This window comes from Moschus berezovskii, chromosome 18 (assembly GCF_049115385.1).
Source record: "Moschus berezovskii isolate FMDL1 chromosome 18, NW_MosBer_1.0, whole genome shotgun sequence".
In the NCBI taxonomy this organism is placed as follows: Eukaryota; Metazoa; Chordata; class Mammalia; order Artiodactyla; family Moschidae; genus Moschus; species Moschus berezovskii.
Window position 1 is genome coordinate 68,447,446 of NC_142477.1, and position 23,381 is coordinate 68,470,826.

Here is a 23,381-nt window from a genome sequence, read left to right on the forward strand (position 1 = left end):
GTTGAAGTACAGTTGATTTATAATAAGGTGTTAGTTTCAGGTGTATAGCACAAAGATTCATTTATACATGTATTTGTGTATATATGTATTAAATATAAGTATATGTACATATGTGTAGACACATACATATACTGGTCACACAGCCAGTGAGTGGTGGAGATGGGGCTCAGACTTCAGTACTTTGGCACCAGGGCCTACTCCTCAATTCTCAGGACCTTCAAATACCAGGGGAAAGTATTTTCTACGTGAAAATAAACAGACAACTGCATCTCAAGGCAGATCCTCTGAGCACCTTGTTGGTCAAGGGCAAGCTGATTGCAAGCACAGAAAGTACGTTCACTTGACGTGCAGTGTCAGTCCCTTTCTGGGTCACCTAAAACCCTTTTCTAAAAGCAGAGTGTAATGGGTGACGGAAGCGTATATTGTACCAAATCCTCTTGAATGAGCGCAGTCTGGGGTCAGCAGTGCTGGCCCCTCCCTCTGTAAAGCTGCAGCAGAGAGGCCTGTCTTTTGTCCTTGGGCCAGCATCTTGAAGAACACCTGTGCCTTGTCGTGGAATTTGTAGTTATTTATAGTCCAGGTTAGGTGAATTACTGGAAGGATCCCTTTTAGTGACTAAAAAAAGAGAAGGGAGGGAAAGGCAGACTCAGTCCCGGGAAGCCCAGAGCCCAGGGTGCGGCCCCCAGAGGACACCCTGCCGAGTGATGGATTGGCCGGTGTTCACGTGACGTGTCCTCCCAGGACTGCCTGTCCTCCCCTCCCACCTCATTGGGCGATCAGTGGTGGGGTGGGGGTGGCCAGCTGGGAGGGGAGGACTTGGGAGTGATGACAAGAGAGAGAATTGGTGACTGTTGGGTGGACTGGGGTTGGTGGCTGTTGCCTGGGAGACCCTGCTGACCACAGAGTGGACCAGGAGCAGCCAGTTTGCTGTCTTCGCTGGCAGATTTATGGACTGAAAAACAAAGCCTTCTTACCGACCCCAGTGGAAAATTAACGTGAGAATGAAAAGGGGTGTTCTGGACAGTGGTTTCCAAACTGTCTCCTGGGAATAGAGGAGGGGAATTCGCTCAAATTAGGGAAATGGTAAGTTTCCTTACATAGAAGAACGATTTCTTATTAAGATGTTATCTAGTTTATAGCAAGTGACCCATGTTAGTTACAAATGAATTTTATGGTAGTTATGAGGAGTATGAAGATTTTAAAAATAGAAATTGGTTCATAAAATACTTATTTCTTTTGCAATGCTCCTGGGAACCAAAGAACATAGCCAGCTGAGTGAAGCCACTTATGAAGCTTTATTCTGTGGAACTTTTCATTTCACTGTGAGGCTACACAGGGCTCCCCAAAGTCCTCTTGCCTTTTAGTCCTGTGGGGATTCAGGGGACACCTCCTCAGCCCCTCTGTTCTGGGAGACCAGTGGAGGTGTGTAAGAGAAGGGCATTCATGCAAGGAGGTCTTTGCTAGCACTGTCTAAGGAATTGGCTGCCTGCTTCCCAGGTGGCTCAGTGGTGAAGAATCTGTCTGCCATGCGTGAGACTCAGGTTCGATCCCTGGGTCAGGAATATCCCCTGGAGAAGAGAATGTAACCCACTCCAGTATTCTTGCCTGGAGAATCCCATGGACAGAGGGGCCTGGCGGACTGCAGTCCATGGGGTCGCAAAGAATTGGACACGACTTAGCGACTACATCACCACCACCACCACTCAGTGTTACCCTGCTAGTTTTCAGTATTTCCCTCTTCAAATTAATTGCAGAAGGGCCAGGATAGCTAAAATTTTCACCACACTCACTTGGCAGGGGGATGCAGGGATGAAACTGAAGATTCTTGAGTCTTGTCCCAGAGCCTCCAAGTGGGACCCAGGAATCTGCATTTTGAAGAAGCTCACCAGATTCCAGCGCTTATCACAGCAGTTTTCTGCTCTTCCTAGACTTCAAAAAGCAGCATGGTCTTAAGCAACTTAAGATCCATGAGGTCTTAAGCATCACTGTTCCTTCAAACTAACAAGGAAGAAATTTTCCATTTCTAACCCTGTGATTCCCTCCCTCTTGGGAAAATGTACTTAACAGAGCTGGTAAACAAGATCCCATTTCCCTTTCGCAAAATACTGTATTTACTTCACTGGCTATATTCGACATATATCTGGTGAACACTGCATTCCCGGAGAAGAATTTGGTAATTTGTTGCCTTTTGTTGAAAAGATTGTTAGCTCGTTAGCAGGACTCCGGTTCAGCTTCCTAAGATGGGAGAACTTGATTTTCCAAGCAGATTGTTGAAGGTCTCCCAGGATGTCCTCTAGACTGTTTGCTCAGTGGGGATGGCTGGGTCCTCTTCTGTCCCTCCTCTGAAATGTTATTCAGAGCCATGGAGACGAGTGGCTTGGGACAGAAAATGGGGTGGGGGTAGGGGCAGGAGATGGGGAGCAACCTACACATACCCCCAGCTAGAAGGGGGGATGTCAGACAGGTGAAATTCAAAAATAAGAATTTAAATTTGTTCCTCAGAGGCAACTTCTCTTTGTTGTGGGTTTTTTCCCCTTGAATATTGACGTAGCCACTTGAGTGCACCATGAGTGGGAAATCTTGGCTGGGTGAAGTTTACTTTAGGATTTGGCTCTCTGTGTGTGTGTGTCACATGGGGTCCCATTTTCCCTAGTAGGAGCTAAGTGTAAGCCATTTTTGTGTCTTTTACGTATGTAGGGTTTCACTCATTTCTTAGTATCGGGCTGATATTTATTCCCAATTTTTTACAAAAATGAGTGTGTTGACTTAGTATGTAACACAAGCATACTGGCTCATTTAAAACACATGGTTTTCTAGGTTTTGATGTTTGCTGTTTTATTTTATTTATCTTATTATTTACTATTTTCTGACTCAGAATCCATTTAAGATTTTATACCCATATTACTCAGGGTACTTGCATTCTCTTTTCTTATGGTCTGAGATTTTTCTGGTGGTGTTCACTGGTATTTTATTCTGAGCATCATTAAGTGACCACAAGGCCAAAATGAACCCAAACATTCTGGAACAACCTGTTGTGCTTAATTTACCAGTGACGAGTAACTTAAACCTAGGGATAACTGAATAAAAAGACTGTGGTTTTTTTTTTTTTCCCTTTTAAGCTATCCCTGTGGTATTAACCGAATGGCCACAACTTGGATGCATTCTGATGCAGCAGTGGGTGAGGAAAGCCTGTCCAGGGTCCCGGGACTGAGCAAAAGAAAACAAAGTCAGTCAGGAAATTGCACTGTGGCTGTGTCTGGCATCTGGCTTTCTAGATTCTGGCCAGACGATAGACAAGTATTTGTTCAGTTACCAGGTATTTGCTGAGTTTTTTTCATAGATTGGTCTTCCCGTGCCACTGACACACACGAGACCACGTGTCATCTCTGCTCTGTCACCTGGCAACAGGCTGTGCTGCACATCCCTCGAGTTCTCACAGGAGGGAGAGGCAGGGAGCACACGGTGCCAAGCCCACACCTTCATCCCCCGCCACCCCCGCCCCCAGGTCACAAGTCAGCAGGGGCCACGTTAGACTTGACCAGAACAACCCCCTTGATCTTGGGAAGTTGACTTGACCAGAATCACCCCCTTGATCTTGGGAAGGTACGAGGTCTTTAATTGGCTCAAGCCAGGAAATATTTGGTAGAAGCAATCGTATTTTGCTATTTCTGTGGGTACCAGTCTTCCATTATAGTCTAACTCCAAAGGGAAGTTGAAGACAAGCAGAACTGCGGCTTCAGAGCTGCTGTGGTGGTGATTTATCTGGGCGATTTGGAACTGAATCTGGGCGGGACCACACACAACGAGCAGGTGGTGTGTGGCTTTGGGTGGTGGTGGTGGATAAACAAGATAGGCAATTAGGAATATAAACCCTTGTAGATGTCAGAATCAGTTTACTACTTCATTCCCTGGGTTCCTTTCTGTGGGTCGTGAAACGAGAGAGAGAGGGTATCCTTTACCCCAGGCTTAGAGACCACAGGTAGACTTTGGCTAGCAGATGAGAATGGAAACACCCAGAACATCACCAGCTTTCAGCTGTGGGTCCCTGTGGGCAGCGCTGCGTGCTGCATGGACTCCCTCCCAAAGCCCTGCTGTTGCTTTCACAATGCCTCCCCTGGTGGTCCATTGGTTAAGAGTTTGCACTTCCACTGCAGCGGGTTGCGGGTTCGATCCCTGGGTGGGGAACTAAGATACGGCATGCTGCATGGTGAGGCCAAATAAATAAATAAAAACTAGGACCTGCTGTACAGCACAGAGAACTCTACTCAATACTCTATAATGGCCTGTATGAGCAAGGAGCCTTAAAAAAAAGAGTGGGTATATGTATACGTGTAACTGATTCATTGTGCTGTACAGCAGAAAGTAAGACAACATTGTAAATCAACTACACAATAATAAAAATTTAAAATAACAAACTTTTCCTTAGATGACGTTCAAAACACAAATTCTGACTAAAACCTGCAGTTTGTAACTATAGTTAGGAAGGAGTTCTTGATTTAAATGTCCTGCAGGTCTCTCATATGTTGAACAAAAGCAAAACTGAAGCAAGTATGTTGGTATGGAATTATTAGTACTTTTTAAATTGTGCATATTTCATCTAGGGGGTTCATTTTCTTTGTTGTTTCCTCTTCCTCACTCATCCTGGGGTGTTGATTGCAGTGGACGTGACCCCTCCGTCGAATACTCTAGAAACAGTGTGTGCATGGAGTGTTCTCGTGAGCCGAGGGGATGGGGTTTCGGGCCGGGGGATGGGGATGTCCCCACTCAGGGCCTGTGTGTCACACCACACAGGCGGAGTGACTTTCTTCCAAGTGTATGTTAGGCTGACATATTTTTGGATCAGTTGAGTGTTTTTGGTCCCATTCCTGTTTGCTGTTAACAGCTTTATCTATTTGTAAATGGACGTAGAGGTGGTGTCTCTACAACACAAAGGGAGTTTTGACAACCTGTAGTTAATTTAGCCGATGCAGATGGCCACGGGCAGGCAAGAGTCGGAGGGACGCAGCGGGGAGCTGTGGGCCTTGTGGTTTCAGCTGTGCCGAGTGCCCTGCCCGCCGGAGCTCGAGAGCTTTGCTGACCAGGGGTTTCTGAAATAAGCTCAGGGCCCCTAGCAGGTGGAAGGGTGTGTGTGGCACAGGCCTCCAGGCAGCAGTTGTGCCAGTCTCTGAGGCCAGGTTTGGGGAGCTAGGGGCTGGCCTCTTTTCACGGGGGTCTCTGTGCCTGAGATCCCCCAGTTCCGGGGTCCCAGCAGGACCGAGCTCTCTCACTGTGCTCTTTGTGTGCGCCTGCTCACACCGTGGACAGGCGTCCTGACAGCTCCTGTCAGCAACCACACGTCTTGAGAGTGTCCTCTGAACTGGGAATCTTTTACTTGGGGAGCTTTTGCCCTGACAAATCCAGCTGCACTGCAAATTCTTGAATGTCATCAGGGTCCAAAACCTAGACTATTCTAGACTCCAGGTTGGACCATAGATTAGGCATTTTTCTAGAAAGAATAAAAACAGAGGTGCTGGACAGTCTGGTGATTGGAGGTGAATGCATGTCCTTACCCATCTTGGGCCTGGCACTTGATTATATGCTAGCATACATTATTTTCTAAATATTTTAGATACAAAAATCTGGCCTCACCACCTAGAATGTTAAACTCCTCGAACATGGTAATTAATCCCATGTCTTGTTCATGTGGCTTCTGAGAGGACAGCAAAGAGCCAGCTTGGGAAAGGGCTTAAATTCTAGGCTGAGGAGCTTGGATTTAATCCTGAGGGCACTGGGGAGCCATTGGTGGTTCTTGAGCTGTGGACTGACTTAACAAAAACCGTGATTGAGATTATGATTTAGTGAGAGTGTGATGGCTTGAAAACAGAGGCTGTGGTTTGACGTATTCCTGTTCTTGGAAGTTTCTGGTAGTTATGCTAACAACAAAAAATATGTTATGGATTCAGTGGAAACCACTGTGTAAATAGGACAGAGTGCTTAAGTCTGTAAAGGGTAATGTCCCTCATGAAGAAATTGCAAAGCCATCATTTCGAGGCTCACAGGCCACATTCAGGGTCTCTGTTCCCAACATCAGCAGACTTGGGAGAGCAGTGATGTTCTCTGGTCTGTGGTGGCCTTTTTTCCCCTTTAAAAGCGTGTGTGTGTGTGTGTGTGTGTGTGTATTTATTGAAGTATAGTTGACTTACAGTGTTTCAGATGTACCTCAGAGTGACTCCGTTGTACACATATATGTGTGTGTAAATTCTTTTTCAGATTACTTTCCATTATAGGTTATTACAAGATGCTAAGTATGGAGCCCTGTGTTATACAGCTGGGCCTTGTTGTTTATCTGTTGTATATATAGTGGTGTGTATCTGTTAATCCCAAATTCCGAATTCATCCCTTCCTACAGCTTTCTCCCTTGGTAATCAGAAACTTGTTTTTTCTATAGGTGGCCTTTTTGAAACATGTCCTGAATCACCTTGTTTCTTGAGAGTTTCCCCCTCACTGCAGAGTAGCTTTTCGGTAGAATATCCAATAGGAAGAGTACAGAGGTTGCTGGAGGATTTTCAGGCTTGCAGCCCTCCCCGCCAACATGCACAGACACACACACTGATTGTCGCTTCCTCCTCCTCTGAAACTCGGTGTTTTCTTCATGGCCTTCAGGGGCTGCCGCATTCACTTCTCCAGATTGTGCGAAGATAGCAGCAGGAACTGCCAGTCTGGGAAGCGGGGACCTTACTCACGACATCCCGCCCCTTTCTGCTCCTCAGCCTAACTTTCTTCTCTATGGACTTTCTTAAGCCCCTCTGGAGAGACGCATTCAACTCAGGAGACAAAACGGAAATATGTCTGGCTAAGCTCACATTTACTTATGGACCAAGGAGACAACAAATGAAGGCAGGAAATTTTTTAAAATTTACCTTCTTAAAAATGAAAGGTCACCTGGTCATGGAATGTAACATGGCCACTTGGTGAGAGCCCCTGTGTGCTCATTGAAAGGCGTGAGCATAAAATATGACAGAGAGGCTTAAGCACAGTGAAAAGACGAGCGGTCAGGTCCTGGCCCTGAAGGTGATCGTCACATTTCAGGGGTGTGAGTGGTCGCTTGTGTTCCTACAGTGCTTTCCAACACGGTGCTCCTGTTACCAACCTTGGAGTGACTCTGATAAGAATCGTCATTGTTTCCATTTTGTATACCAGGAAACCAGGACCTGGTAAGGGTTAGGGACTTTCTGGTTCCAGCTTCTGTTGCTGTGCTCTTCCATGCATAATATGGGAAACAGTGTTTTCTCTGATGTACACAGGGACACAGCAAGACCAAAGTCCTGAGCTCCTCTGCTCTAGTGCGTCAGAGCAGAAAGGGACTCTAGAGAGCAGCCGGTACAGACACCCTCCCCACCCACTCCCATTTTACAGATGAGAAAGCCAAGGCCAGGGAGACCTAGTGAGTCAGAACAGAAAAATCAGCTGCATCTCAGAGAGCAGACCTTCCACCTCCCTGGCTCCTCATCACTGCGCTCTAGGCTTATTTGTCCTGGGTAGTGAATTGTAAGTTCCCACACCCACCCTAACTGACTGGGGGCCAAGCGACCAGCGCTTTGGTGGTGTTTAGTCGCCAAATTGTATGACTCTTTTGGGACAGTAGCCCACCAGGCTCCCCTGTCCATGGGATTTTCCAGGTAAAAATATTAGAACAGGTTGCCAGTTCCTTCTCCAGGGGATCTTCCTGACCCAGGGACTGAACCCACGTCTCCTGCATTGGCAGGTGGATTCTTTACCACTGAGCCACCAGGGAAGCCCAGAGTACTTGGTCAGCGCTTAGTAAATGTGTGTTGAATAGATGTATGAGTGACTGACTGACTTCAGTTGTAACTGGATTTAAATCGGTGCATTTATCTGTCTTGAGCTAGTTTTCCTACCCAAAGGTGTGATTTTTTTTCACTCTGAATTAAGAGGGTGCTGTTTATAAAACTCCCACGACAGTCAGCTGAGAGGCGCTGTATGTGCGTCAGGTACCATCAGGGATGCTGCTGAGCTGCTTTTCTGTGGTACTGTGGGTTAATCAAAAGCCCTTGTCATTGCTGTATTAAACACAAATCTCCAATTTGTTATTTAATTTCTTGTTTTTTTATTAGTGTATTTGAAATGCAAATAGTAGCAAAACACAGATCAACAGCTGCAGCTGTGGGTTGAAGATAGTGGAAGGCAAGGGACAAGCCAGAGCTGGAATCGCAGGACAGCCAGCTGTGGGCTCCCACACCCTCCCAGGGCACTGGCTGAAAGGGGAGGGCTTCGATTGCAGAGAAGTGGGAAGGGTCTGGGAGCAGTGGACAGCCAGCCTGAAAAGGGATCAATGATTCATTCCCTCAACTTGGAAAAAAATGACTCGAGAGCCTGTACCTGCCCTCTACCTGTACCTGGGATTCATGGTCATCCCCTAATGGTTCATTGCTGGAGAACCTTCTAGTCCAAGTCTTCCCATCACCTGGAAGTTCCTGGATAGGCAGGTTCCGTTCCGTTCCGTTCAGTCGCTCAGTCGTGTCCGACTCTTTGCGACCCCGTGGACTGTAGCCTACCAGGCTTCTCCGTCCATGGGATTCTCCAGGCAAGAATACTGGAGTGGGTTACCATTTCCTTCTCCAGGGGATCTTCCCGACCCAGGGATCGAACCCGGGTCTCCCACATTGGAGGCAGACGCTTTAACCTCTGAGGATAGGCGGGTAGTATATGTTAACACAGTGAAGAGTGTTTCTCGGTGCTCACTTCCTGAGGACTGGTAAGTAATTAACAACAGGCCATCTTTGAGCGTGGCTGTGTGTATGAAATTATTTGTTTTAAGTTGACATATTGTGTTATGTTGTTGATAAACATCATTATGCCAGTGATTTAGTTGACGTCCTGGTGGAAGAAGTGCCTTCTAGACTCCCTTAATGTTGGCACTGATGGCTTTTCAAGGGAGCCCTCCTGTCATTGAATGATGGAAATGAAAGGAACATTTATGAAGAGTCAATAGGGACTTCAAGGCCCTGTAGGAACTAGCATTTCATACCAAATTCATATCTGAGCCTGAGTCCAATTTTCAGGAAAACCGTTTTTCATGAATAGCGTGAGATCCAGCCTGTTCTCATGGATGTTTGAACTTGAGAATGGGGCACATGCCATCTTTGTCCAGAGGAAATCATGCTTTTCACCTGGTAGAGGATGGGCTCCATCAGAATCCTACCCAGTCTGCTCCTTTTCTACTTCCTTACCTTCCCATGGTTTCACGTCGAGTCAGAACGTAAGGACTGTTTAGTTTCTGTGAGGGGCAAAAATGTGTTTTTGAACTGAGCAAGGTAAGGTTTGAACCCATTCTTTTATCTTCCTTGTATACTTTGAGCATAAAGGAGGTTGGGGAAGCAGGAGGCGGGAAGATGTTATTGTGAATGAGAAACAGAGGAAAAAGCGGGTGGGGGGTTGGAACTAAACCCCACTTCCTGCAGCCATTTCCCAGCTGGTTTTAAAAGACTCTGAAAGCAGAATACCATCTTTAATCAAGAGCAATAGTATTAGCTCTTTTACTATAAGTTATACTTTTCTTTGAGCCTGTATTTATTTTACCGGGCTAGAAATAGCTGAAGTTATTTCAGCAGCCATGACTATTGTCTAGGAATTGGATGTGGGTTGGGAATAGACTGGCTGATTACACTGTTTAGAAATAAACCCCTTTGTTGGCAGTCTCTTCTGGTGAGAAGGGTTCATAAAGGTCCCTGTGGCTGGTTGTTCCATGGTGCTTGCTTTTATATCAATTCAGTACCCTCATAATGAGGTCTTCTTCTAGAATATATTATTATGAATCTGTTGTAGAGGGTATAGGGCTCATCAGGTATGCAGGCAACATCAGAAAGCCTTGGAAGAAGTCTCTTAATTCAGTGCTAGCGCTGGTGCTGCAGTGAAGGGATGAATGAACTGAAATGCTTCCATCTCTGAGAGTCTTTTCAAACTAAACGGGCCTCTTGCTGCATCAGAGCCAGGAGCCCAGCAGACGGACGGACTGAGAAAGTGGCGGTGGGTGTGATTGGTGATGTTCCTGACTTCCTCTGATCTGCCCCTGGGGATTTCTGCATTTCATGTCACACGTGGCTCTTTGTTGATGGTATGGTGGAAAAGTAGGTGTTGGAAGAACCAGAAGTGACAACAGTTCAGAAACCCTCTGGGTCTTCAGAACCTCTGGGTCTTCAGGTCTGAGACCATACCCTAGGCAGCATCAGTCCCTCCAAGGTAGAAGGCACTGGACTTTCTGTGGCAGATAAGACCTAACATTCTGTGACTGAGGATGTGGCCTGTCATGGCCACAGCTGGTATAATGACAAGATGACTGTCTGAGTTAGGAAGAAAAAGTGAAGTGAAAGTCATTTAGTCGTGTCTGACTCGTTGCAACCCCATGACCTGCAGCTCCTCTAGGCTTCTCTGTCCACGGGATTTTCTAGGCAAGAATACTGGAGTGGGTTGTCATTTCCTCCTCCAGGAGATCTTCCCAACCCAGGCCTCCTGCTTTGCAGGCAGATACCTTATGTGCCTGCAATGAAAGAAAGGGTAGAACCAAATACAGAGGAAGAAGTTTTTTCCCTCCTAGGAAGGTTATTCTTGATCTGGCCATTTAAAGACCTTTTCATTTCTTCTCAGATCTTTTCAAAGTGACTAACCTGAAAAATCTTTGATGTGTGGGCCAGGACTTGATGGAGAAAGGCATCTTCTTTTTCTTTCCTTTTACTCTTTGGAGAAGAGATGAAACTGAAAGGGCTCTAAGGGGAAAAAAAATTCTGAAAAAAAAGTTAATAAAAAACAAAAGGTAATAGCTATTTGTAAAGAGCTTACCACCTTACTTCCTGTGGTTACATGCATTACCTTACGATCGTGATTATGAAACATTTCTAAAGAAATGTTAGGATGATCATGTAACTCCCTCCTTAAGGCTTCAGTGGAGCTCAAAGGCTTTGCTGTTCATGTGCATTGTGAGGGGCCCAAAACAGTGGGGACTTCATAAATATCAAATCATTGTCATTAAAAAACACTTCCCACTTTACTCTTGAGACCTTTCCGTTTTATACATGCATGTGGTGGGGGAGGATTAATGCCAGCACAGTGAGTGTAGCTTGAGGGTGGTGACGTCACCCGGCTTGAAGCCTTCCATGCCGGGTGAGAGGATTTTCATTTCATCCATCCTCCTGAGTTTCTACAAAAATGGAGGACATGTGACCAACAGTGTTAGCGTTAGTGAATAAGATTCTGTGTTTGGCCCTCACTGGTTCAAGTAGGTAACCTAAGAACTGAGCTTAAGTTGCTTCTCTTGCAGCCCATCTTTGGCTTTCAGTAAGGAATCTGAGCAACATCTAGACTGAGAATGAGATACCTTTACCATCCCTTTACAGGATGCTTCCATTTGCTGCGTGATAGAACGCAGGTGCAGGAGGGAGGCGTTGGACCCCAGAGTCGTGGCGTCAGGAGGTCCTGTGGGAGCATCCTCAGCCTCTGCAGTGGTCCTTCCAGGAGAGGAAGGTGTTGGGTGTCGGGATACCCATGCTCAACTCCTGGTTCTCCCGTTATCTTGCCCTGTGACTCTGGACAAGTCACTTAGCCTTTCTCAACCTTAATGTCTGTATCTGTTAAGACAAGGGTTTGGAATAGATTCATCCAAATCCACATTTCTGCAGACATGGATTACTGGCTGTAGGCCTCTAATTGGACTGGATCTCCTCATCCCTGATAACCTATTTCCAGGGCGTGGGGCTCCCTGCTGTACACCTTCTTGCTTCATTTTCCTACCATCTTTTGCTCTCATCTGGATGCCTTCTTCTGTTCAGTATGGAAGCCTTCCTAAACCGTCCAGTTACTCCCTTGAGCCCTTCCTCTCCCTGCCAGGGTGTGTGCCCAGGAGCCAGGGGCCAGCCTGCCCTTTTTGCTGACCACTACCCCATGGTCCTCGTCTCACGCCAGGTTCAGCACTCTGTCAGGATGTGAGGGGCTGAATTTATTCCTGATCATGATGTGAACACATGGCCTCTGCCCAGTCAGCTGTTCCTGTTCTCACACTGGCTTCCAGCTCTTTTCTAGACTCTGACTCTCTGCTCCCCTGGCTTCCTGCTGGCTGGGCATCTTTTCCTTTCCTTCTAGAATGCCACCTCTCTTTTTTGTTGTCTAACTTGTAAAAGCCCCATAGATTATCCCATTTCAAATCCTAGAGATGACTATCCTGATATGCTGATAAGAGGTGAACTTTCTCAGAGGAGTTTCTTGTTACAGTGTCAAATGTGGTTATAAATCAGTGGAACTGAAGGATCCATCTGCCAAGCAGGAGACACGAGTTCGATCCCTGGGTCGGGAAGATCCCCTGAAGAAGGGAATGGCTACCCACTCCAGTATTCTTGCCTGGAGAATCCCATGGACAGAGGAACCTGGAGGCTACAGTCTGTGGTGTCACCAAAAAATTGGACACTACTTAGTGACTAAACGACAACAATAAGAGAAACTTTTAGGGAGGTCAGCGCTCCCCCCACCCCAGCACTAGAACAATCTCTAGAGCAGAGCCTCCCAAATCTGCCTGGTGAGCAGACTCATCACCCAGTGCTTTTATTATTATTTTAATATTTATTAAATTCTTCTGTTTAGCTATATTAGGTCTTAGTGTGAGGGATCTTTAGTTGCAACATGTGGGATCAGTTTCCTGACCAGGGATCAAACCCAGGCCCCTTCATTGGGAGTGTGGTGTCTTAGTCACTGGACCACCAGGGAAGTCTCTACCCAGTGCTTTTAAATCACAGATTTCAACCCTGGCTCTAGAGATTCTGATTGAGTAGGTCTAGGTGGGGACAGAGGAGGAGATGGTTGGATGGCATTGCTGACTCAATGGACGTGAGTTTGAGCAAACTCAGGGAGATAGTGAAGGACAGGGAAGCCTGGCATGCTGCTGTTCATGGGGTCGCAAAGAGTCAGACACGACTGAGCGACTGAACAAGCGGGGCCTGCTGTATGTAATTTTCTCAAGCTCCTTGTGTGCTCCTCTTGGCCAGCCAGCACCAGGAACCGCCGTTGTGGAACTGCGGGCTGGTGGACCGTCAATCCTGGTTTCACATCCATCTTTTACAGTGAGGGTCTCACTACCTCTTGAGATAACCACCCTCTTTCAGCCAGTCTCTGGAAATGTGCCTTGTCTCTAAAATGCTTGAAATGATCAGTTACTTGTATCTAAAACCCCATATTTATAGGTAAAGTAAAAAGTCATTTATTTAATGATGAGATTAAATCAGGTTCCAATTTTTAACAACTTCTCTGGTATTTATGAATAGGTGGAATCATAGCTTATGTGGGACACCTTTATGCAGCTATTTAAAAATCTCTGACTTTAGCTTGTAGTCTAAAGCTCTCTCTGTTCCTAGCTGTGTCATTTGCAAAGCCTCTTTTTAATGATTCTACAGCCATTATTCAATCAATACCACTGTACTCTGTTCAAAACCTTGAACTATGACTTCCATTAAGGAAGCTTTTTTTGGGGCACAGTCACCTCCACTGATGAATAATAAATAAATGCCAAACATCCATCTATAAGAAAGCTCAGGCTCCCATCTTGAAACCAGATTTCTGACATCAGAGTGGGCCTCTGCACTGGCCACGTGGGGAAGCTAAGTGTGGTGTTTATGATGGTAGGCCTGAGTTCCCGTTCTTTGGGGCTAGGCCCTTCAGGGAAGACTCCCCAAAGGTGGTGTTGTGTCACCAAGACCTGAAGGAGCATAGGTGGCTCCCTTGTAAATAGGAGCAGACAAGTCTTCAAGACAGAAAAAACCCAGAAAATGGGGGAGAATAGGTTGAAACATCCTAGCCGTGGTCTGCGGAACTATGCTGTAAAAACTGCACAGTTTATGAGGTACGTCCAAGCACTTTGAGACTCAGAGCTTTTTCTCAAGTTCCTCCCAGAGTCCTGGTGCCTACAGCTCCCCCAGAACCTCCCTCCGAGCAGTGCTGCTGTTTCGTGACCCACATGAGCGTCCAGGGGAAGGGCAGCCTGCGGACCCATTTCTGGTGTTTCAGAGACTTGGCCACTGGAATGGTTCAGTTCAGTCACTTAGTCGTATCCGACTCTTTGTGGCCCCATGGACTGCAGCACGCCAGGCTTCCCTGTCCATCACCAACTCCCAGAGCTTGCTCAAACTTGTGTCCATCGAGTCAGTGATGCCATCCAACAACCTCATCCTCCATTGTCCCCTTCTCCTCCTGCCTTCAATCTTTCCCAGCATCAGGGTCTTTTCCAATGAGTCAGCTCTTCGCATCAGGTGGCCATGGAAGAGAGTGTTCCAGGGGCCTGCTCTGTGATAGGCATCTGTGTATAAAAAGCATGTGCTCATGTGATTTTGGCCCCAAGTGTTCAGTGTGGATTTGTTGTCTCTCTCCCGCTGGACTAGGGTTCAGTAATAACAGCAGCATTCACCCCCTAGAAATCACTTCCAGGCCCCCGGAAGTGTCTCCTACATCCAACCTCCTTCCCAGACTCTCTGGGGTGACTGTCTTTAGCTCCTTTATTGTTCGCAACCAGCACGACCTTATGATAACGTGAGGCCTTGGAAGCCCTACGGTGCCAAGACTTGTCTCTGTGACTACCCTCTGATAACGTAGAGAGAGAAATGCAAGTCCCTGGCATCAGTAGTTGGCCAACTTCCAGAGCCAAAGCTGAATTAGAAACTCCTTAAATACTTGGAGCCAGTTAGACTGGCTGAGCTGTGCAGCGGCCGGGAAAGCTGGGGGCAGAGGAGGGGAAGGGGTGGGCATCTTTGTTGGCAAATGGCAGGCTGTGAGCAGGGCAGGGCGGTCCAGGAACCGAGACAAAACAGGGCCGACTTGTCTGTCACACAGACGTGCTTGTGAGTATGCTGGTTTGGTACAGACACATAATGTATGCTAATTGCTATATTTCCTTTTTTTTTTTTTCCACGGGAAATGCTCAGTTGGAAAGCTTTGAAATCAAAGAGGCAATGCAGAAATGCCCAAATGTAGACATTACATAAAGGAGAGGAGGAACAAAGGGAAACAGGGGTCTGAATTTACAAAATGGCTTAGCATTCTACTCTCTCAGCACCGCCTTCTTCCTTCAGCCTGGTGGAGAAGAACACAGACTGCCTATGTGTGATGTTCTTGGCAGCATCTCTCCCAGAGCCTGAAATCTGTTAGATGGAAAGAATATATAGCTAGCGAGGTGAGACTCTGCAATGGTTCTCGTGGCTTCCAGCAAATGTGAATAAGTGTGAGCTGGTTCTCTCTCTGCGGCTTTTCAAGGCACCTCTCTGTAGACCACAAGACTCAGATGTGAACTGGGGAGGGCCTGTGACCGAGCTCACTTAAATGGTTACCCATTAATAGGAAAGACTCTCAGTATCTTTTTCCACATGTCAAACCGTGTAACTCTGGTGTTGCATTCGATACCCTTGGGTGATGGTCATTCATTAAATCAAGTAAGAACAAACCAACATAATAAAATAATGGTTTTTCTAATGAAGCTTATCAGAGTGCACAGACGTTTTACATTGAAGAAAAAATAGACTCGGGAAGAGAAATATATTTTCTTCGTCAGTGACATCAAAATCCCAAGGGTTGAAGTACTGATAAGTAGACCTCTTATCTTTACCCCAATAATCCTTAATTTATTATTATAAAAAGATATCATTTATTCTTTAGTTTGGAAACATGAGACGTTTAGGAAATTTCATAATGAATTGATTGCTCTGATAACAAGGCAATGTAGATATTTTCCAGAACAGTATAGAAAACACATTAAAGCATCATAGTTATCCTTTAAGAGTTGTAAGAAAGAAGTGACATAAATTTAAGCTGCTTTTTCAGATGTTGTAAGCTTCCTACAATGGCTTTTTGTCCCAAGAGCAAACATTTAGCCACATTGCACAGAGATACTGGCTACATAGTCGAGTGCCAGTGTGGGCAGGCCTCTATACAGAAATTCTCTTCTGGCCCATGTCCCCCTCCCCAAGTCCTGGTTGTCTGAGGGCAGATGCCTTTCGCAAAGTCTAAATGTAAGAGAAAGCGCATCTTCTTCATCTGGGGCTGTGTCTAGTCTGAATGCAGCTAGGAACCTGCTTCTAGAGTCGCATCCACACGCTGACCCAGAAGAGTTTTCTTTTAAAGAGACACCCCGCAGATCCTGGTACCTCTTCTAGAAAAAGTTCAGGCTTAGAGGGAGGGTATCGGGTCTGCCCGGAGGCTGGATGAACATTGGTCTCTTCTTCAGTGTGGTTGGCAGAATAACTGTCCAGGTTGCAGTAAACCCACTGGCCCTTGCTCTCCATGTAGGTCAGCCTTGTACTGAAGATTCTGGAACCTGAGTTGTGGGAGAGCCAGGGATCTTCATGTGCACCTTGCAGCCCCTGTCCACAACCAGCACACTCCAGCCTCACACTTAGGAGTGTGCCAGAATGCTCTGGTCTCTTTTAGAAAAGGTTCCCAAGCCTCCAAACCTAGTCAGGACCCACATCACAAATTTCCTCGGTTTTGGAGCCCTTTTGTTCTCGCAGGAGCTGGAGCCACCAGGAGCAAGGGCCTCCTCTCATCGGCCTGCTCACCCTCAGAGAGCGTCAAGCGCTGCTCACCCACTGTGGCCCTCATCCCGTCTAGCTCGGGCTGCTCCACTTGGCCGAGAGCTAAGGAGGGCCCGGGGGTTCTTGGCTCCTGCCTTTCCATCCCTTAATTTTCAATCCTTGCATTTCCGCAACATCTGAGTTTACATGCAGTCCACCTTTGTGTGCCTGTGTCACCTTTCGAGCTTCTCCAGGGACGGTCAAAACAAAGGTGTTCAGTGTGTTGTTTTCTGGAGCAGGATCTGAGCTTGCTTTCTTTCAGTTATACCCTGGAGCTCCAGCAGAGGCCATTCTGGGGAGCCTAATTCCATCCCTTCTCCAAGGCTTACTTGTTGGCACTTTTCACTAGGGCCAAAACATACTCCCAACTTATAGTATTTTTGTCTGTGAAAGGACAAAGAGTAGTGCATTCTAAGAACTTTGCTTAGGATACACGTGGAAATTACATATATTCCATGTGTATAAATACATTGAAATTAACCAGTAGAGAAGAATACAAGATAGGAATGTAGAAGGTGATTTTTATGCATGCTGATTTTCTTATGAGAACCTGTTACTTATCACCAAAGTTAAAATCTGATTTTCTTAAGAGCAAGTTTTCTGAAAGCCCCCAGTTTACCTGACTTCCTCTTTGAACTTATGCTAAACTGGAATTTCAGTCTTAAAAGATGATCAAAGAGGGTAGAATTGCTTGACTGATTACTGTTGGAGTCACTTCTTCATTATAAGGTTTGGACTGTTTTTCAGGAGAGCTACCTCTACTGTTTCAAAATACACTTAACAATGCCTCGAAAATGCCCCTTAGCCAGATTTAATCGAGTCATGTCAAAAACAAATCTCTTACTCCTTGTTTCCTATGTTAAGTTTTTCTAAGTCCACGGATGTAGTCACTCACCTTCAGTCTCCCCAAGAAGGTTTGGGGACATGCTGTGGTATCCCGTTGATGGCGACCTTGTCAAGGCTTAGTAGATGAGTAGCGAATCCAGGTGAGATCTTCCCAGTGATCCCCTATTTTAATTATTTAAGGAATCATGAGAGGATGGCTGAAAGGCCTGAGGCGACGTTGAGTGCACTTGTGAAAAATACAGACATTGGAGTAGAAGGACTGACGCGGGGGGGTCTGGGAAGACTTGCCTCTCTCACCTAGAATGAGCAAAGGAACAAACTAAGGGGAAGCACATGTGGGCCAAGGTGTCGGTCTGGGGCCGTCTGGCAGGGCCTGGTAAGGGATCACAGTGCAGCAGAGGTCATGAAAGCCTGGCTCGGATCCAGGGGTTTCAACACCTTTGCATGTGGAAAGAGTGTGCTCTGGAGCCTGTGACGTGTCAGCAGAGCATCTGAGGGAGAGAAGCTGAGGACCAGGCTGTATGTGAACCTTCATGTCCTGGTTCAGCAGACCGGGCACGAAACTGAGAGCAGAGAACAGGAAGGCAGAGAGGCGGCAGAGCTCTGGTCCTGGTGTGCTGAGCGCCGCCCTTCAGCCCAGGAGAGGGAAAACCCAGGTCAATCAGAAGTGGGCGGACTTCTCCCTGGGCAGCTTCTGAGTGAGGCAGTCAGTGTATACACACATAAACAGAACTAACACGAACAGCAGAACTACAGCTCCCTTGGACTGGGCTAAGACTTCATACCCCTAACAGGTATGAGCAGCTTTGCTCGTAGCAGCTGCAACTCACACAGTGTATCCACCTTCCATTACACATGGTGGCAGCTGAGCCCCCACTTCAGCTGAGGCCAGATCCCAGGTCCCTTGAGCCTCATATGTCCAGGTCAGGACCTCAGAAGTCCCTTCCTGGCTGATCACCAGGCTGGTTGCTGTCCTCAGCCCGACTCTGCCACTGCAGGTGGCGTTGCCCCTTGGTACATTGCTGGGAAGAAATTCAGCTCGTGCTGTTTCTCTCTGGTGTATGCCTAAGAGCTTTCAAGGGATTAGTGATTATTAGGTAGTAGGTGTGGTTGTCTCAGCTGCTTGTATTTTTCTTCTTCTGTTTCCTTTTCAATAGCCAGTAACCCAAAGGACTGATTTGATTTTCATTTTTAAGGTAGCTGGCTTTGAGGTTGAGTCCTGTGATGATTTGGTTCTGAACAGTAACAGAAGCGGGTGAAAGGCCAACCATTTCCCTGGATTTGATCAATGGCAGGAGTTTGATGGCAAATTAAATGCCAGATAAAACTGTCAAATGATTCTGAGAATCGATGCTTCATGGGAAAGGTCATTTGAACCTTTAGTGATCACATTGACTCCCAAGAGAAATAATTCTAGAATCTTTTCAGACCTTAGGATAGTAATACATAAAAACACTATGAGGATGATTTAAAATAAGATCACTTATGTTGTTATTGACCGATAGCATATTCGGCATCTGCACTGTCTTTGTTTCTCAAGGGACCACATAACCGTCAGAATCACCCGAGAGATTGCATTAGAGTCCCAGGCTCCACCCATGCCTCCTGCATTGGACTGCTTGAGTGTGGGCCCTGCAAATCTGCCTTTTATTAAGCGTCTCAGGTGACTGTGAGGAATATTAGATTCTGAGAGTTGTCAGCCAACAGGCGGATGTCCCCCAGACAGGAAATAAAGCCATGCCCACAGACTAGGCCGAGTATCACAGCAGCGGATACTTAGTGTGTTTTGGGTTGAATTTGTAAAACAGGTGTTAGTTACTACTGGATTATTTTAACATCTTTGGAATATTCTGCCTTGGCTCTCCTTTGTGTGGGGGTGGTTGGAGTTTGCAAATCAGGACAGCACTGCAGTTAAAGGTCCCATCAGGGGCTTTTCTCCATCACCTTCACCAGCTCTTTCCTGATTTTACCTGCCCTTTAAATAGTGACATTTTCCAGGACTGCTTTCAGAAAAAGGCTCTTTCTGTGTTCTTCCAGAGCATCACTTAAAATATACTGATGCCTCCCAGATCTGTCTGTGCTTCTGACCCCACCTATGGCTTTAGCATCAGATCCACATTTCTGCTCTCCGTTGGACAGAGCCACCTGACTCTCCCATGGGAGAGACCTCAAACTCAGCGTACCTCAAATCAGTTACCTCAAGCGTAACTCAATGTCTTCCGTCTTCCCTCCTGACTCTTAAAATGCCTTTTTGGCTAAGACCCTGGGCTCTGGACACTAACTATCCAGGTTTCCATCCTTCATTAATACTCCCTTGGACTATTGCATAAATGCCTTGTGCCTCATTTCTCTCATCTGTAAAATGGGAGTAATGACTTCCTCCTAGGGTTCAGGTGCAGATTAAATGCGATAACCGCACATAAATAATTGGAGGAGGAAATGGCAACCCACTCCAGTGTTCTTGCCTGGAGAATCCCAGGGACGGGGCTGCCGTCTATGGGGTCACACAGAGTCAGACATGACTGAAGCGACTTAGCAGCAGCAGCAGCACATAAATAACTTAGGTCAGGTTGGACCCAGGGTGGGTATTCAATATATCTTAGCCATTTTTATTATTCATTCCTTTATCAAATATTGATAGAGCTCCTGCTGTGTATAAGACACTTCTCCTGACTTGCATTTCCCAAATTAGACACTGTCAAAACTCAAAGTCTCCCCATTAAAGTCTTTTCCCTTCAGGGTGGGTCTCATTCATGTTTTAATCTCAATACTAGTTTATGGAGTTAGCACTAATTTGCCCAAATTAAACTTTAGAAAGGTGTGTTCTCTAAGTAATTCATGTTGTCTTAAACAGGGAATAGAACATCTCTTACAAAGGAAAGAAAAGAATCAATGAGATTAAAAAACATTCTCCAAAACCTCCTCTGACCTCAAGAAAGTGAGGTCTAATTGTTGAACCATAGAAAAGTGTCATTTAGTTAAGAAGTAGCTGATATTAACTATCTTATAGTTGAACCTAATTCTTGGTAGGGTACCTGGCACATGACAGGTATCCCTGAATACAAAAATAATTCCCAAACCTAGATCTAAAATTCTGGGAGTATTCTACAATATACGAAGGAAAATGTATCTTAGATAAATCTTATTTTTAAACAGTAAGGTTTCAGACCTTGTAAACCCCCAGAAAAATCTGGAAAGCATTGGGACGCAGTGACAGGAGTGGGGATCAGGATCAGACAGGCCAGATTGAAAGCCTCGTTCAACAGCTTATTTTATTTCTGTGATGCTGGATACAACAGCTAACTCTTATTAAACAACTTACTTTATCAGCTTCAGTTTCCTTATCTGTAAGAAAAGGAATAATTATAAGAGTTGACCTTTGTGATTGGGGTCGCAAAGCGTCAGACATGACTGAGCGAATGAACTGAACTGATCTTTGTGATGCTCTGAGATAAGTCAAATAAAAAGATTTTCTAAGCCATGAAGTGCATCACAGTGAAAGGGAGTATTAGTATTTTGGCATCTACCCCACACATCAGCTAGAACAACTGTCTGCAGCGTGCGGAGGAATCGCCTTTGGCAGCTGTACGAATACATCAGTCACCTATGATAGTCAGCTGCGGGGCTGCGGCTCAGCTTTCTCTCCCCTACAGAGAGGAGTAGGTGGAACATCACCAGGACTCCTTCAGTCCCTCCCGTTCTGTGAGAAGAGGACATTTTGATTCCTTCTACCACAGGACTGGCAAGTTCTCAAGGCTCATGAGTAGGTTTTCTCCTTGACTCCTTGCATCTTCCTGGTGGCTCAGATGGTAAAGAATCCGCCTGCAATGTGGGAGACCTGGGTTTGATCCCTGGGTTGGGAAGATCCCCTGGAGGAGGGCATGGCAACCCCCTCCAGTATTCTTGCCTGGAGAATCCCCTTGGACAGAAGAGCCTGGAGGGCTACAGTCCCTGGGGTCACAAAGAGTTGGACACGACTGAGCACACAGCCTTGCATCTTAGAGGCAGAAGGGACTCCTGTCTCATGCATGAGGAGCATATGCATTTTTCTCATCTGCAGCAGGTTTTGTTGAGAACAGGGCACTCAAACCTACTTTGTTGTAGCTCAGAGCTGCTGCTGCTAAGTCACTTCAGTCATGTGCGACCCCATAGACGGCAGCCCACCAGGCTCCCCATCCCTGGGATTCTCCAGGCAAGAACACTGGAGTGGGTTGCCATTTCCTTCTCCAATGCATGAAAGTGAAAAGTGAAAGTGAAGTCACTTAGTTGTGCCCGACTCTTTGCAACCCCATGGACTGCAGCTTACCAGGCTCCTCCGTCCATGGGATTTTCCATGACGTACTGGAGTGGGTGCCATTGCCTTCTCTGGTAGCCCAGAGAACCGAGTCCATAGACTTGGAACATCTTCCTCAAGGTTGAAATGTGCAAACAGGGAGGAAAGCACTTTGCAAACAGTCGAGTGTTAGGTAGATGTGGATCTCTGGAGCTGGCACTGCGAACAGGTTACTACACTGCCCTTCACAAGGTGTGCTTTTTTTTTTTTTTTTTAATCTCTAGCATCTCTACATTGTGAAGAAACAACCTTCAGGTTATCAACCCTCAGCTGGTGGCAATATTGGGCACTCCTGTTTTCTCTGTGATGTTTTCCAGGAAGCCAGCAGACTTTCATCAACACCATTTCTCTCTCTCTTTTTTATTAATTTATTTTAATTGGAGGCGAATTACTTTACAGTATTACAGTGGTTTTTCATCAACACCATCTCTAAGATTTATTTCTACTTCTTTTAGCTGGACCATAAAGTAGAGAAAAAGAAAAAGTAGACAAATGCCTTTCTTCCACTTTTAAGCCTTGATAGCCAGGATTCTCATCTCTCTGGCTTGAGACCTTTTAGAAAAGGGAGTGGGGAAAGGCAAGATTACCTCGAAGAGGGGATTTAGAAAAAGGGTACAATGAGAACCCTGCAAAAGGAATAGAACCTGTTGTCCCTGGCACCCCGTTTCCCTACAAGCTGTGTTCCTAGTGTGAGCAGCTGGGACAGGATGGGTGGAAATGCAAAAGAAGGCTCCCCTTGTCCCCAGGAGCAAGGGTGCACACATCTTTGTGCGGTGAACATATTTGGGGTATGAGAACCTCACATCCCAAATCTGGGCAGTTTGGGTGGTTTGCTTTTCTGGGCATCTAAAGGACAGAGAAACATACAACAGAAGATGGCAGAGAACCCAAGAGAATGATGGGGTGGAAGGAGCAGCAGACATAAGAAAAACCAAATGATGACAAAAAAGAAAAACGGTTCAGTCCAGGAAATGTGGAGAAAAGCAGGAATAGACTCACATTCTGTAATAACTGAGTTCTCTGTAATGGAAGAGATATCTAAGGTTCTGAGAAAGAAAAGCTCCCAAGCAATGATTAGCTTATTTAAATATTTATGAAGTCTCCTGAATTCTTATTTATAATGGAATTGGAGTTCTTATTCCCTTACAAAGACACTGAAAATTTAGAGTGACACGACACTCAGGAGCATATATCAGAGCTGAAACAAATGCAGAAAACAAAACAAATTTATTTCCAACAGAAAAGAAAGGCTGTTTCCAGGAATATCAGGGAGAAGGTGGGGAGAACTGGGCTCTGATTGTTCAGCGGAAACAAAGAGGGGATTGGCCTGGGGCTGTGCGTGGGAGCCAGCGTGCCCGCTGCAGGGCGAGTGGGCAGGCACTGGCTGGCCAGAGGCTGACCCAGGCTCCCTGTTTACCTCTCACAAACCAGAGTCTTGGCATCACAACTTGAAAACCTTTATTTTGGATGAGGTGGATTGCGAAGAGAGGGAGAAGAGGATTGTGTCCAGCCTTGGCCGTGAGTGGCAGCACTGTGTGTGACACGGATCCCAGGCCTGCTCTCCGGTACTGTCTGTGAGGCCATGGGCAAGTCATGCGACCTCGAAT

The 23,381-nt window shown here is 46.2% G+C and overlaps 1 protein-coding gene across 1 annotated transcript in view; it reads left to right on the plus strand.

Moving 5' to 3' along the window:
• MAP1B (microtubule associated protein 1B) overlaps window positions 1-23,381 on the plus strand; it is a 91,326-nt gene that overhangs the window by 42,016 nt on the left and 25,929 nt on the right. The gene's annotated exons all lie outside the window — the stretch shown is intronic.